This window comes from Schistocerca americana, chromosome 5 (genome assembly GCF_021461395.2).
Source record: "Schistocerca americana isolate TAMUIC-IGC-003095 chromosome 5, iqSchAmer2.1, whole genome shotgun sequence".
Classification (NCBI taxonomy): domain Eukaryota; kingdom Metazoa; phylum Arthropoda; class Insecta; order Orthoptera; family Acrididae; genus Schistocerca; species Schistocerca americana.
The window spans coordinates 621,289,441-621,306,910 of NC_060123.1; positions in this window are offsets into that span (position 1 = coordinate 621,289,441).

Sequence of the window (17,470 nt, forward strand, 5' to 3'; positions counted from 1 at the left end):
GACCGCCAGACACCACACTTGCTAGGTGGTAGCTTTTAAATCGGCCGCGGTCCGGTGGTATACGTCGGACCCGCGTGTCGCCACTGTCAGTGATCGCAGACCGAGCACCACCACACGGCAGGTCTAGAGAGACTTACTAGCACTCGCCCCAGTTGTACAGCCGACGTTCATAGCAATGGTTCACTGACAACTACGCTCTCATTTGCCGAGACGATAGTTAGCCTAGCCTTCAGCTACATTTGCTACGACCTAGCAAGGCGCCGTATTCAATTGCTAATTAATATTAAGAAGCATGTATCATCAAGAGCGATGTTCTACAATTATGGATTAAAGTTAAGTATTCCAGAAGCTACGTACTTTTCTTTATAACATTCATTACGTATCCTGTTTCAGACCTCACGCCAGCCTGCGTGAGTTTAAGCGCGTGCCTTTCGGCTTCCTCTCATTGTGTCTAGGCTGTCTTGCCTAGACACAACATTTCTGTCGACGAGTCTCAAAAGAGGCTTTAGCGTTCGTGCTGCCCTAATTTACTTGTGTCATGGCTTCGCCACAATCTCCAGATGTACAGTACATTTTATCGCTTGCAGAATCAGCAGACGTAGGCCTTATTGGATGCCCTTGGACAGCTCGTCCAGGCTCAACGTGCAATGCAAAATGACGCGGCCGCCGCCGCTCCACCGCTACCGCAGCCACAACACGCCGCTGCACCACCTTTTCATCAATTTGATGCGGCAATGGAAAGCTGGACGGAGTGGTCACGCCAGTTTGGATTCCATCTAGCCGCCTACAGAATTCAAGGCAATGAGCGGCAGCCTCACTTATTGTCGTGAGTCGGCGTCCAGACGTACCGTGTGATAGTGAAATTGTTTCCCCGCCGCGACGAAGCAACTCTGTCCTACGAAGAAATTTTGTCAGCATTAAATGCATATTTCAAGGATTCCGTCAATGTAGTTGCAAAAAGGTATACTTTCTTTCGTACAAAACGTACGGCCGGTCAAACTAATCGGGAGTGGGTTGCAACTTCGCAAGGCCTTACTAGGGATTGTGCTTTTGAGTGTGAATGTGGACTCCCTTATTCAGATACTATGGTACGTGATGCAATTGCACAGAACGTTTCTGATGTTCGTATACAGGAGCACATTTTGAAACTAGTCAATGCCTCCCTTCAACAAGTGATAGACATATTGGATAGGCAAGACACACTTGACTTTACTCAGGAATCATTTGCAACTTCGCCAGCCGTGTGTCACGTTAACCGGCCCGCCGGGCGAGCTGCACGGAACTGTAAACAGCCCTCGCGCCCATCCGCGCAGCCACGTGTGCCGCGCAAGCAGGCAAATGCAGTGCTAAAATCATGCCCGCGGTGTGCTACTAGACATACGCGCGAGAATTGCCCGTCACGCCAAGCTATTTGCTTTTTCTGTAAGAAAAAAGGACATGTTCAGAGTGTTTCCCAGAAAAAGCTCAGATCGGACACTCACAACGATTCCAGGCACTTTGCTTCGCGCTGAAATCGAACCAAGAATACTCAGGCTCGTGAACCTTCGCCCATGGACATTCATGTAGTTAATTCCACTCCGCCCTGTGCTAATCTCTCTAACAGTGACTGTGTTCGTCCCACAAAAAGTGTGCGTCGACGTCGCCGGAAATCACGTCAATTAGCGAGTGATTCTGTACCAGTGTCTGTTCAAATTGCACGAGACAGTCGCTCTTGTCGTCAGCAGGACAATAAACTTTTTGTAGACTTCGACATTAATGGCAACGTGATCCCATTCCAGCTCGATACCGGAGCTGCAGTTTCACTAATCAATCACGACACGTACCAACAGCCGGGCAAATCTCCGTTGCGTGCCACAAATGTTAAGCTAGCTACATATTCAGGTCACAAGATCCCTGTGTTAGGACAGTGCAGCCTTCTTGCAACATACAAGGGACAAACAAAACTTGTCTCTTTTTACGTCCTTCGTTCTTCTTCTGCTGTGAACTTGTTTGGTTTAGATTTATTTCAGCTGTTTAACTTGTCTATAGTCAATCAGGTCCTATCAGTGAACCAGACTGTGCCTTCAGACAGTGTTTCTCGTCTGTGTGAAGAATTTGCAGACATTTTTGCACCGGGCCTAGGTTGGGCTGAGAACTATAAAGCTCATTTGGAACTGAAAGTAAACGCGCAACCGAAATTTTTCAGAGCGCGCAATGTTCCCCACGCATTGCGTGATGAGGTCGCCAGAACATTACACGATTTGGAATCACAAGGAGTGATTGAACGTGTGCAGGCTTCTCTCTGGGCATCACCATTAGTAATTTTGCCAAAACCTTTCGGAAAATTGAGACTTTGTGAGGACTTCAAGGCAACAGCGAATCCACAATTAGTGATTGCAACTTATCCTTTACCCCGCCCGGAAGATCTCTTTGACAAACTGTGCCCGGGTAAATATTTTTCTAAGTTGGACCTGGCATATGCGTACTTTCAAATACGTGTGGACGACGAATCTCAGCGCGTCTTGGTGATTAACACGCACCTTGGTTTGTACCGATTCAAAAGACTGCCATTCGGGTTTGCATCCACACCTGCATTGTTTCAAAAATATCTACAAACTGTTTGTGCCTCGGTCCCTAATGCAGCAAACTATCTGGACGATATTGTGATCTCCAGAAAGACAGAAGAAGAACATTTAGCCAACCTCAGAACATTATATCAGGTCTTGCGACAAAATGGTCTTCGCCTGCGGAAGGACAAATGTGTGTTTTTTGCTCGTGATTTACCATATCTGCGACATGTAATCAATGCACAAGGCAAACATCCGAGTCCAGAGCACCTCCGTGCCATACAGGACTTGCCGTCGCCGCAGAATTTGAAGCAGCTACAGTGTGTGCTGGGAAAAATAAATTACTATAACAGATATATCCCGCATGCCTCATCCATTTCAGCTCCGCTTCATCGCTTACGCCGTAAAGGTGTTTCGTTCGTCTGGACGACGGACTGCGAACGCGCCTTTGGCCAATTGAAATCGGCGTTGCTTTCCAATACTTGCCTTACGCCATTCGATCCCCAGAAACCCCTTTTGTTGATGGTCGATGCATCGGATTTCGGGATCGGTGCTGTGCTTGCGCACAAAGATGGCTCGCTTGATCGCCGTATTGCCTTTGCGTCGAAATTGCTCTTGTCTGCGCAAAGAAATTATTCACAGATTGAGAAAGAAGCTTTGGCTCTCGTATTTGGTGTTACAAAGTTTCATGATTTCTTGTATGGTCGGCACTTTACCATCCTCACAGACCACAAACCTTTGACATCGCTTTTTCATCCGAACATCCCTGTACCTCCACGTACAGCGCAGAAATTCATTCGCTGGTCTATTTTCCTCTCGCAGTACCACTACGATATCTTGTATCGGTCCACTGCTAAGCACGGAATCGCCGATGCGTTGTCCCGTTTGCCTGTTGCTGAGGATAGAGCATTCGATTCTTCCGAACTTGCTTGCATGTTCATTGATGCGGAAACCGATGCCGTGGTCGAATCGTTTCCGAATAATTTTCGTCGTGTAGCTACAGCCACAGCTGTTGACCCTGTCCTTGCTACCGTTTTGCGTTTTGTTGCTACGCAATGGCCCTTGTCAAAGTCACGGATCGAGGATCCGTTGGTTCGCCGATCTTTTGCTCACAGGGAGAGACTTTCTGTTCTACGTGGTGTTTTGCTCTTGCGTTCTGATAATGATGAGTCCCGGGTCGTGGTCCCACGTTCGTTACAGTCCTCTGTCTTACGGCTTCTCCACCAAGGACATTGGGGTATAGTGCGCACGAAACAACTTGCTCGTCAGCACTGTACTTGGTTCGGAATCGATGCAGCGATTACGAATATGTGCTCTTCTTGCATGGCCGCGGAAATTCTTTGCATGGCCAAAAGCCACTTCCCCTTGGCAACGATTACACATAGATTTTGGTGGTCCATTCTGGAATGCTCGATGGTTGGTTGTCGTCGATTCTTTCAGTAATTTTCCTTTTGTTGTCAGGATGTCTTCCACAACGCCATCTGCCACCATCCAAGCGTTATCTGCTATTTTTGGCATAGAAGGTCTCCCACAGACTATTGTTTCCGACAATGGCCCACAATTCATGTCCACAGAATTTCAGTCATCCTGCAAGGCCAATGGTATTCAACATCTGACATCCACGCCGTTTTCGCCTCAGTCAAACGGTGCCGCTGAACGGTTGGTCCGGACTTTCAAGTCACAGATGTTGAAGTTGAAAGAGACGGATTCTCAGGAGGACGCGTTATTGCTCTTCTTGCCCTTGTATCGCTCTCAGCCCCGAGAAGGTCGCTCGCCGGGTGAGTTGCTCCACGGTCGTCCCCATCGAACCTTGATGTCTTTGCTGCACCCGCCGCATCAGGTTCCTGTGCAGCGGCAGTCGCCTGCTTTTGCTCCAGGCGACGTCGTATACTATCGCAACTATCGAGGTTCACGGCGTTGGCTCGCAAGGCGCATTCTTCGCTGCATCGGCCGCGCTATGTATTTGGTTTTGGGGGCCTCTGGTGAGGTGCATCGGCATCTCAATCTGCTGCGCCTCTGTCGTCGCACGAGTTCTGCCGCTCCCCGTCTGCTTTCAGCGACGGTGCCGTCCGGTCAGCGTCCTGGGGACCCATCTACTGGCTCGCCTCATCCCCAGGTGTTACCGACGCTGCCTTCCATTTTGCCACATGACGACGCGCCGCCGCCGCCGCCGCCGCCTGTTCTCCTGCCGGCGCCGCCCGCTGTGGACGCTTCTCTGCAGCCGCCAAGCGCCTCCCTGGGTCACGCGCTGCCGATCGCTTCCCGTGACCAGCTGCCCTCCGACGTGGACATCTTGCCCGCTCCGGACCAGTTGTCGTCTTCGCCCGTCGGGTACCCCGACTAGATGGACGTCGAATCTTCGGCCCCTCCTGTCTCTTTCCGGGCGCGTACACCGCATGTTGGCGTGCACCCTGGACTAGGTTTTCAGGCGTTTCCTAGCTCCCCTCGGACCGAATGGCCGGGTGCGGGTGGCACAGCCTCGCCTGTTGTTAGGCTCCCCACCTCGTCGCATACGTCAACACGGGGTCCTCCCCACGGCAGGCGGAAGCCTTACAACACAACCGTACGCCGATTTGCGGGGGAGGAATGTGGTGTCACCGCCAGACACCACACTTGCTAGGTGGTAGCTTTTAAATCGGCCGCGGTCCGGTAGTATACGTCGGACCCGCGTGTCACCACTGTCAGTGATCGCAGACCGAGCGCCACCACACGGCAGGTCTAGAGAGACTTACTAGCACTCGCCCCAGTTGTACAGCCGACGTTCATAGCAACGGTTCACTGACAACTACGCTCTCATTTGCCGAGACGATAGTTAGCCTAGCCTTCAGCTACATTTGCTACGACCTAGCAAGGCGCCGTATTCAATTGCTAATTAATATTAAGAAGCATGTACCATCAAGAGCGATGTACTACAATTATGGATTAAAGTTAAGTATTCCAGAAGCTACGTACTTTTCTTTATAGCATTCATTACGTATCCTGTTTCAGACCTCACATCAGCCTGCGTGAGTTTAAGCGCGTGCCTTTCGGCTTCCTCTCATTGTGTCTAGGCTGTCTTGCCTAGACACAACATTGACGAAGGCGGTAATAGCACATCCTTTGTGGCCCTCTTCTGCTTCTCTTCTACCACTATCTGACGCCGTGTGTGAGAGGTGGTTAATACTTTCTTTTATGGGTTTAAGGTTTCCGGAGAGAGACTGTTCCCACTCCAGCAGCACTAGTTTGAAGAGTCATGGTTTGCAACGAACAATTTTCTGCGCTCCTATAACATCGCGTATACTTATCACACTTTGAGACAGTACACATAGCCATATATTTCCCTAAACTCGTGATCCTATCCACTTACTACATTGAGTAGTTTCAGAAGCGTTTCATTGCCGTTTTCGTGAGTGTTTCTTTGAGTGAAATTTGCTGGGAGCGATTTTTTTATCACTTCTAACGTTTTTCGAGCCATAGAAGGAGCTGTAAGAGCCTCAATGGTCATTGTATTTGTCGCGTTGGTACATGACTGTATTTTGTCATTCAACTGCCACTCCGAGATTCACCTTTCGTAGCTACTACCTTGTTCACGGTATCCAACACTGTGTTGTCTGCTTGGACATTTCGCTGGATTCTGTCAGTAACCTGAGATTCACCTTAAGCAGCTGATTGCGAATTAACGGACTGACATGTCGGTTCCTACAGGAGCTTGCTGATTGTTGTTAAAATTTAGGTTGTCGTGTTTGAAAGCGACAAAAACGTTCATATAATCCTGGAAAAACTGCTTTGGGATCCTTGAGTATGTCTGGTTCAAATAATTTTTATCCATCTGCTATTTCCGTATCTCATCCTGGTTCTCCACACCAACACCATCAAATGCGAATACACTATTTCGCTTTACTTTTTCAGAAGTTTTAATATCGCTTATTTCGGTACGTCACTCCCTCAAGCCCATGAAATATCTCTCGCAATACCTGTTATTTTGGCTGAGACAGGGTTTTGAAAAAGTATACACACATATGAAACGGACACCGTGAGAATGTGTTAACGCTGTTAGAACAAGATTAGTCTTCTCCCACATGAAAATCCAATAACTATAGCATGTATGTTATTGTAAAGTACTCAATCATTCTCCTTTGTCAAGTTTCCAGAATCGTCAATGCAGGGCCAGTCGTTACCACAATCTCTTGTGATAGATATCATTCTTCCAATCAGTGATATTGACAACTACGTCCTCACACTGACATACGTGGTACTGTATTTCATGGAGAACACACACACATGTAGCTACTGAACTTTTTTATCCCATTTAGAAATTCCAGGGTATATGAACTGACGTAAATAAAATCACTGTTCTTTTTCTCTACCTCACACACTTGGCTCATAAATTTCTCCTTCCATGCAGGCACAACGTTAATCACACAGGTGAGCGATGGTTTCTTCTGTTTGGAGCAATGTTTGGCACAACAGACTCCAACCACACAATGTCTCATATAAATAGCAGATTTACGGTTGCCACCTTTGTCGACGGTCTACGGCATCTTTCAGAAGATAAATTGTGTATGTTAGATTCTTCAATGTGTGTTCCTGCAGATGTATGCAGTCTCAGCTATTGTATATTTTAATTGTTCCATGGATGTCTCCTGCTGTGACTGTGTGATTTCCCAACATCAGTGATGGCGAGTCAGCATTGCACTGAAAACAAGGCTGAAAGATCCATTTTTGTATTAGATACCCGAAACCATTCTTTAGTGGATAATACGACTTTACTATCACAAAATCATACACTTTCTAGTAGAAATTGATCGAGGTAGTACAGTGTTTAGCGCACTGGACTTGCATTTGGGAGGACAATGGTTCAAACATGCGTCCACCCATCCTGATTTTGGTTTTCCATGATTTCCCAAAATTTCTTCAGCTAGATGCCATTATGGTTCCTTCGAAAGTGTATAGCTGCTTCCTTCCCCATCCATCCATAATCCGGATTCGTGCTCCATCTGTAATGACATTGATGTTGATTCGATTTTAAGCACTAATCTCCTCCTCCTTTTGGAGCATTACCAGAGAGAGCATGCAATCAGATTTCATTCCAACGCTAACATGTTTCCCACCTGTGTTGCTGAGACTGTAGCTAACGTTAACATAATTACCATTCATATGGATGCTGTTTAGTCAAAAATGGTTCAAATGGCTCAAAGCACTATGGGACTTAACACCTGAGGTCATCAGTCCCGTAGACTTAGAACAACTGAAACCTAATTAACCTAAGGACATCACACACACCCATGCACAGTTGCCGGCTGCTGCTTAGTTACATCACCTGCTATGCACCTTGACATCTCAGTCCTTGGACAGTTCTTCATTACTGGGCGAGCTATTCATCGATCGCTGTTTATATACATAATTTGCTGCAGTAAATTCAGCTTTAAAAAAATCACAGTATAGGAAACGAATACAATGTCCTCCATTACCAGTTCATCACCAGAATGGGCGAGGCTATGACCAGTTGTTGAGCGACAATGCTCGCCATGAACTTAGGTTAGGGGAGTGAGTGTACAGTGTAATCATTTGCACTGATGCATCGGCTATTACATCGCTATTTACAGAGAACAATGAACGTCAAACTATGGTGTATTCACGAAAACGACTTAACCTAGACGTTCTCGCTTTACCCAACTATGCTTCGAAAATTCAAGATGACTATGAGTGAGTCACCACTACCTATGCCACTGCATAACAGTGGAATAGTACAAGGAAATGTCATTTGTGACTGGCCCACTTTACATATAGGCGCACCTTTTCGAGGGTCAAGTTGCAGCCTTAAGTATTTAAAAATGATGTTCTTCTTTCTACGTATAAGCCCTTTTTTGCTAACTCTCTCAACATGTCAGACAGTCATTCGCAACTATTTGGCACCAGCAGAGATCATGGAGGCGGAGGTGTTGGCTGTGGCAGAGGCTGTGGTGTTCTTCATCCCAGACATATACTACCCATATCTTATAGGTTGTTGGTGCGGACAGTGTGGGCTATGTATGAAATAGACAACTTTGCAGGAAATGCACCATACTATATTCATTATTTATATTTAAGTTTCACTGAGTAATGGGAGCAAAAGCTTTGTAGATAACAGCTGTCTGCAGGCCTTAAATTCGTCTTAAATAGCATTCGGGTCAAAAGGAGGCATCACCCCCATGGAATTTCTCTTAGTGAACTCAGCCTCTTTAGACTTTACATGTTCTACAGTTACGCACTTTGGTACAAGGCATACAGGAATTGATGGACTGTTTCACCCGATTCGTTGCAAAACTATGTTTGTTCAAATAGTCTACAAAATCACAACAAGAAACTCTTACATGTGGCTGTCGTTGTCAGAATCTTTCTGTGGCGATTAGTATTTAACAGCATGTATTATCTAGTTTTATAACACTTGAATGTTTTCAGAATACATTCGGGCACCATGAAGCGAATTCTAACATGGCCTTGCCATGCATACCGAATATGGTGACTTTATGTTCAAATTTATGAATGTCTTTTGGTGTATAGGATGGTCTTACTCATCCATCATATTATTCTTTGTATCACTCATGATACTTAACTTATATTCCCACTTGTACCTTGAATATTGACATTTGTAATCAATGCTTTGTCTGCTTTCATCTTCAATCGCCATGGAAAAATCATTATCCAGATCAACAACCACATTTACTCGTTCACATCAGAGTTTGACTCTGTTCCCAGCTGGGCACATGCGGAGAGGCTAGAACATTAAATTTTACTTTTGACTTTAGCATAGCTCCTCAAAATTCTGACAACTGCTTTTTAGCTATGTAATTTTGCGATTTAGAAACGTTTCATACTGATGAAGACAACCCTAGTAGGTCTCGAAACCTAGACCGATGTACCTACCATTTATGTGCAGCCGGTTGGCTGTTTAATCCCAAGCTTCCGATATGATACTGCAGTTGAGAAATACGAAACTATGTTCCCTTGTACATGTTTGTATGTGCTCAAATAGTTTAATGGTAAGACAACCACTTGTCTGTCAAGGTCAAAGTCATTTGGTACTCTCCTTCATAACGTACTAATATCATCACTGAAAGTAATCATGAGAATTTGCAGTAGAAGAAATTGCAATGAACAGGACACACTTATAAGGCAACGACTACCAAAAGTGAGTGCAAAAATGGAACCTACAATGACGAAAACCTTTAGGACATCATACTTAAGTAGGACTGCAATGATAAAATACAGAAAAAGTATTAATAGCGCTAAGGAAAGGAAAAGTAAACAACATCGGTTGAAGTAAAGAGATTATGTACTTACATGAATCAACCGCCGCACTATGCTGCATACAAAACCCACATAAGTACTTCGCAAATTATCAGATAATGTTTTCTTCTTCTTAGCATGCCTCTCCGCTTAGGACGTTGCCGATCATCATGGCTATTCTGTCTTGATCAGTTGCAATGCGAAACAGTTCTTCAGAGCTAATATTAAACCAAGATCTAATTTTGTAGAGCCAGGAAATTCTTCTTCGTCCCGAAGGTCTCTTTCCCCCGATTTTTCCTTGGAGGATACGTTGAAGCAGCTCATATCTTTTTTGATTCCTCATGATGTGGCCAAGGTATTGTAGTTTGCCACACTTGATGATGTTGATCAGCTCTGGGCTTTTATTAACTCGACGCAGCATCTCGACGTTTGTCACTTTTTGAGTCCATGATATTCTCAACATTCTTATGTATAGCCAGATTTCAAAGGCTTGGAGTCTGGCAGTGGCTGCCTTTGTAAGGGTCCATGTTGCCACACCATACAAGAGAAATGAGAACACGTAGCACCCGAGGAACCACATTTTTGTGTCCATGGTAACATCGTGACTCTTGAAGGATGAGCTTATCGAGTTGAAAACACTCCTCGCCTTTCCGATACGACACTTTATCTCCTGAGAGTTGTCCCACGCTTCGTCAATGATGGTGCCCAAATATCGGTACTGTGAAGCTCGCGCTATGATTGTGCCATTGATGTACAGGTTCACACATCGAATGTTCTTCCTGCTGACGATCATAAATTTTGTTTTGCTTGCGTTGATGTCCAACCCGTATTTCTTGCTTGACTCACAAATTTTGTTTATCAGCTTCTGTACTCCTTCCATTGTATCCGCAAACACTTCGGGGTCGTCTGCATAACGAAAATTGTTAAGTGTGACCCTATTCACTGAGATTCCTTCTTCCATGTCAAGTAAGGCTTCTTTGATTGTGTGTTCTGAATACAGCCTAAAAAATATCGGTGATATTATACAGTCCTGCCTGACACCACGTCGTATTCTCACTTGTTCTGACTGGTCTTGATCTGTTCTCATGACTGCAGTTTGGTTCCAGTATAAACTGGCAATTAATCTTAGATCTTTCCCATCAATTCCTGTTCCCTTTAGTACTTCTATCATTTGTTCACGCGTCATGCGATCAAATGCCTTTGATAATCAATGAGGCAAGCAATACATAACAATTGATGTCCCTATATCTTTGGAACAAAACTTGTGCACTAAATACTGCTTCACTCGTGCCAACTGCATGTACAAACCCGAACTGAATGGGCGCAATTTGGTCTTCACAGATCTTGTATATCCGCTTGTGGAGCACTTTAAGAAACAGTTTTAGCATTTGGTTCATTAAACTGATGTACAATAGTCCCCACATACTTTGGTATTCGGTTTCTTAGGTAGAGCAGTGAACTCTGATGTAAGCCATTTTGGACGGACTTTGCCCGATGAGTAAATGTAGATGAATATTTCTGTGATCGTTTTTACTTTTTCGTTATTGAGTAGTTTGAGGAATTCTGCGTGTATTCCATAATGCCCAGCTGCTTTTCCTTCCTTCATTTGATGCATGGTCGCTTCCACCTCGCTTACTAGGACATCTGGTCTTCTGTCTCTAATATCTGTAGTTCTTGCCTCCTCTGGTCATCTTTGAATAACTGTTCTAAATATTGCTCCCACGCTCCCTTTCTTCTTCCTTATTGGTTATGAGGTTGCCACTGTCATCTACTAGCTTCTCACTGTTTGAGTTGCGATGTTTTCCTGTTGCCTCTGTGACCGTCCGATGCACGTTAAAATCATCATACCTACTCTGATAAAGTTAAATTGCTGCACATAATTCAGATTTTTCCTTCTCTTCGGCTTGTATGGTTTTCGTTCTGATTGTATTCTGTATACCGTTGTGTTCCACCAAATTATATTTTTTCTCCTTCCGTTCTTCCATGTGGTCCAGAATCTCACTTGTCATCCAAGTTTTCTTCTTTCTAGTGTCCGGTCTCAAATACTGTTCTTTGACTCTTTGTACAGCTTATTCTAAGTGTGTGAGTTTTACATTGGTGTAATGCCCACTGTCTCTCCATTTGTTGTTTAGGACTCTCTTGACTGTCTGCTGTAAGGTAGCATCATTCAACTTTCTCAGGTCGTACTTTTGTGATATTTTGGAGATAACATATTTCATTCTGATTTTGAAATTTCCTACGAGTGGGATATGGTGTGAGTGTATCTCTGCTCCCGGATACGTTCTGACATCTGTACAACTATTTCTGTATCTCTTGCTGACTGGCATGAAATCAATCTGATCCCTCACATTTTGTCCTGGTTTGTCCAAGAGCGATTTTCATGTGTGTAACTTGCGTGATTAAAGTTTAAACCATGCATTCTTCACCACTGGAAATACTTCCAAGTCGTCTCCTTGGGTGATGTTATCCCCTAGGCCAAAGAGTCCAACGGAGCTTCATGTGTTTCCTTATCCAAGTTTTGTGTTAAAGTCATCCATGGCTACACTCAGGTCTTCTCTTTTTAGCTTGCTCAAACTATGGTTAATTTTACTGATCTGGTTTGTCTGTCGTAGGTGAGCAGGCGTCAATAATGTTCAAGTTAACTGGTCTAGCATTGATTTGAACTAACAGAACACGTTCTGAGACGTGGCCTCGCGGTAGCGTTCTCGCTTTCCGAGAACGAGGTCCCGGGTTTGATTGCCTGCGGGATCAGCGATTTTCACCTGTCCCGAGATAACTGGGTGTTGTGTCGTTTTCAACATCATCATTCATCCCCATTACGGTCGGAGGAAGGCAACGCAAACCACCTCCATTAGGAGCTAGCCTAGTACGACAGTGCGGATCTCCCGCATCAAACCCCTACTCTCTGTCAAGAAGCATAGGACTTCATTTCCATTACAATGTATGATACTGGTTAACTACGATTTCCTCTTCTCGTTCCGTTTGCTAATGAAGTATATTGTTGATAAGATACGCTATTATTAGTTTCTCCACGTTTGGAGGGTGTTGTTCTGTCAAATTTCGTTCATTTAATACTAACAAAGTCCAGTTGTTTAATTAGAACTTTATTAAGTACACACATGTTTCAGTCTTTATATTAGGCCATAATCAAATGTATCTGAAAGAGGCATGGTGGTTACCCCTTGAAACAACCAGTTTTCCATTATGTCGGTTTTTTCCAACGCCAGTTCGACTGGACTGTTAAAACCGCTCAAAATAAACTGCAATAACTGATTTTCTGTTTTTTGTTGTACCTATTATTCCCTTACACTATGATTTTCATTATGAATGGTTATGAATGAACTGTTATGTTACATAAGTTTTCTCCTTTTACAAGTTTGTTACAACTTCTCCCATTTTTAATCCATTAAAACAAATGTCTCATTGTACTTCAATGATACCGCGCTTCGTGAAATATTTCCAGACTACGAATGATGCCGTTCTGTAATACCACTGATGTTCGACGATCACAGTTACAGGATGCAGCAAGTCTTTCACATTGCGTGTAAATGTGTAACATGTAGTATACCACGTCACATGCTAGCGGATACAGTTTTGTCCCAGCAGTGATGAACCAATTATGAATTCCTGAAAAATTCTCATCTTATTCAACTTCCTCGTTCCAGATAAGTCAGATCCTATTAAGACCAAGTGAGCACTTTCATCTGCATGTGATTCTTGTAGAGTAGATTTATACATTTATTTCTCTTTGATGCTCTGACTGAGGCTTCTTCTTCCAAACGGGATTTCGCAGCTGATTTTGTAAGTACAAGAGATTTTTTTTCGGCGATCACACTGTGGGAGTGGAAACAAGACTTCAGGAGGTAATAATGCTTGGAGTTCTTGTGTAGGAGGACAAGAAGAAATAAGATTATCAGCAAAAGTATTAAAAGCCGTAGGAAATGCATCTCTGGAACACACTGGAGAAGGAGGAGGAACTAAAAATCGAACTGTGGTAGGAACACCAGTACTTTCCGAAACAACTCCTTCATTCTGTCCGGTCCGTCACAGATGAACCCAGAACATCTGCTTCATCAAATATTTCGTCCCTAAAAGGCATTAATCCTGCAGCATTGAAACTCTTGCTGATATTAGGACTCAGATGGAATTGCATCATCCACTAAGCACGTTACGCCGTAAATAAGAATTTGTAATAGTACTTGAATGGTCCATAAACTGCAACATCCAAAGGTCTCAGTTTGTGGCTGAACCGTGATGGTATCGTTAACCAAACTACGCTATTCACTTTGGCAAATGTTATTGCTCATATTGACATGTGGCTCAAAATGGATCAAAATGGTTCAAATGGCTCTGAGCACTATGGGACTCAACTGCTGAGGTCATTAGTCCCCTAGAACTTAGAACTAGTTAAACCTAACTAACCTAAGGACATCACAAACATCCATGCCCGAGGCAGGATTCGAACCTGCGACCGTAGCGGTCTTGCGGTTCCAGACTGCAGCGCCTTTAACCGCACGGCCACTTTGGCCGGCCAAAATGGATCAAATGGCTCTGAGCACTTTGGGACTTGAGTTCATCAGTCACCTAGAACTTAGAATTACTTAAACCTAACAAACCTGATGACATCACACACATCCATGCCCGAGGCAGGATTCGAACCTGTGACCGTAGCGGTCGCGCGGTTCCAGACTGAAGCGCCTATGACCGCTCCGCCACAAGGCCGGCGACACGTGGATTTCGTAATTGACATCAATTAGCAGTTTTGGCTTTTCTTTGCTTGGTCGTTGGTGTTTGACAAAATGTGCCAAGACATCGATAAGTATGTCTCCAGTCACCCATCCTGAAGTGTGAGCTACCCCTGCATTACCACGTGAGCCACCATGGAGCATATGAACTTGAAAATGGAAAAAAAATGGAGGAGCTGCTTTGCCAGTTTTCCCGATAATGCCACGTGTGCCTCTCTCCGCAGAAGTTACCTTCACCTCTTGGTTGTGACCATATGGAGACATTACGTCTTCTGTAGCATTTTAAGGCTAGCCTCAGCAACGCCGTAGTTTCCTTTCGGTCCATATTTGAATTTTTGGTAAGTTTTTTCAAATGGGTATAAAATTTACTAACATTTGACCTATAGAAACTAGTTGCGCGACTCAAATTAGTACCTTATTTTTGTCTAACAGCGAGCTTATGCCTCTCCGTAGAACGACGAAGCCGCTCCTTTCCAGCCATTTCCTCTTGTTGGCTGTTTAGCAGAAGTACTTTGTTGGTAGCTGCAGAAAATTCATACGCTAACTTCCTCGTAAGTGATAGTGCATATCAGCATGTTCTTCTCAGTTCGAACACTGAGAGACTTCTTTTGCTCCTGTAAACAACATTTCGTGCACATTTAATAATCTAAAGTTTACTTACTTGTCATAATCGATTTATTGACGAAACGTTTTAGCATTGTTCGAGGAACTATAAATTGATAATATCCTGCTGGAATACTAGTCCCTTCTTTGATAGCTGTCATTGCTGGTTGCAGACCTCCCACTGAGTATGATAGACGGTTGGCATCTGAAAATGAATACTTTTAATTGAACTAAAATAGGTCTGAAGTGCGTTTCATCACTATTTGTGGAAAGTATGGGGCATAATGTTTTTGAAATAAAAAAGATCTGTAAATTACAAAAGCCAACAATTATATTGGGCCTAACTGGACTGATCCACATAACATAAGCTCTCTGGCGTCCAGTATACTTAACCACACATTTTTTTGTCTCAAAGTCACTAAAGCAATAGTTTAATAAGGGTAAATAAAAACCCAAGGCGGTCTGCTGTAAAGAGCAACCACTCAAATTTTTTGTTGTGTGTTTGGCTTCTCGAGTACTCTTCTTGAAACAGAAAATAAGCAATAACCTAAATGAAAAAACTTCTGATCTCTTAAAACAAACCAAGTCCGCTCAAAGCAATTGCCGGCTCCTTTTTAGCTGTTCCCAATAATTTAAGTTGATTTATTTCGGAGGTTTATTGAGCAATTTACTGTAAGACATAGAAACAGCTTCCACTACGATTTACAAGCAAGGACCAGTTGACCTGACCTGTCCAGTTAACGTAACTCTTTCTCTGAAAAATGTTTATTTCGAAATGAAAATTTTAAGCACTCCTGCTATGGTTAATTCATATTTCGGATTTTTACCTGAGTATCAGTAGAAAATAAAAATACATGTTATAACCAAGACCAAACAAGTAGCAAAAAATACCGGTTATTCATAACTAAAATACTGGTATCGGTTTTAACCGCTCGGTTTTTCCTATTCCTAATCTGAAAGTAATGCTGCAGAGATGCAACGTCAAATGTCTGTCTTCAACGTATATTTCAGATATTCCTGATAATGGGCTAATATGAAGACCGAGAACGATCATGTGGACTTAATGACGTTATAATTAAGCTGTTGGACCGGCTTTGGATTAATAGTTTACCGTACTAGCGTAGATTTCTCTAAGTATCCAAAATAATCCGATCGAGACACTTCCTTCAACCACCCTTCTGAGAGGATTTGTCCTTCGTCATCATGACATTGTGGTAATATTTGGCACCGCGAAACGTCCCCTTAGAAAAATTGTACAAGACTGTGCTTGTTCGTCCCAGTTCCAAATAGTATTTTTTCCAGTGAGAGAACAAAGTTTTGGTGTAACTAGAATTTGCATATTCTGAAAACGACGGAAAAACTATACGAGGCCTTGAAAACCGCGGACTTGTTTTTTTGTGGATGGAACTGGAATGGCTCTGATTGCTTCTAACTTTTCAGGATCCGGCTGAATGCCTTCAGAAGAAATAATATGTCCCAAAAACTTCACCTTTGCCCTACCGAATTCAGACTTTTCCAAGTTAACTGTAATTCCAGATTCTGCAAAAATAAGCCGGCCGAAGTGGCCGTGCGGTTAAAGGCGCTGCAGTCTGGAACCGCAAGACCGCTACGGTCGCAGGTTCGAATCCTGCCTCGGGCATGGATGTTTGTGATGTCCTTAGTTTAGTTAGGTTTAACTAGTTCTAAGTTCTAGGGGACTAATGACCTCAGCAGTTGAGTCCCATAGTGCTCAGAGCCATTTGAACCATTTTTTTCTGCAAAAATATGTAACACGCTGTTGAGGATGCGATTGTGTTGTTCCAATGAGGCTTCTGCTATCAGAATATCGTCCACATATAAGGTGATGTGACGTTTTAAGAACTCAGGTAATATGGAATTTAGCCCGCGAATGAATGCTGCCGAAGAAATGTTCAAACCAAAAGGGAGTTTCCGAAACTGATAACAATCGCCAAAACAAAGGAAAGCTGTGTATTTTCTACATTCTGGATGAAGTTCGATTTGATAAAAGCTGGATCTGAGATCAATAGAAGACAACACTTTTACACCATTAAAATTTTGAAGAAGTTCTTTCAACGTTTGCGGCCTGTCTGTTTCAGGAATGATGATATTATTGATTTGTCTCGAATCTAAGACAAGCCTGATCGATCCATTTTTCTTCCCAACAACATGTAATGGATTGTTGTATGAGCTACCTGCAGGCTCAGTAATGCCCTCGTCAACCATAGATTGTATTTCTTTCTAACTCGGTCCCTATAATGTGCCGGAATTACGTATGGTCTAACACAAAATTTAGTATGCTCACGAACACGAAATTGGTATTGAAATCCC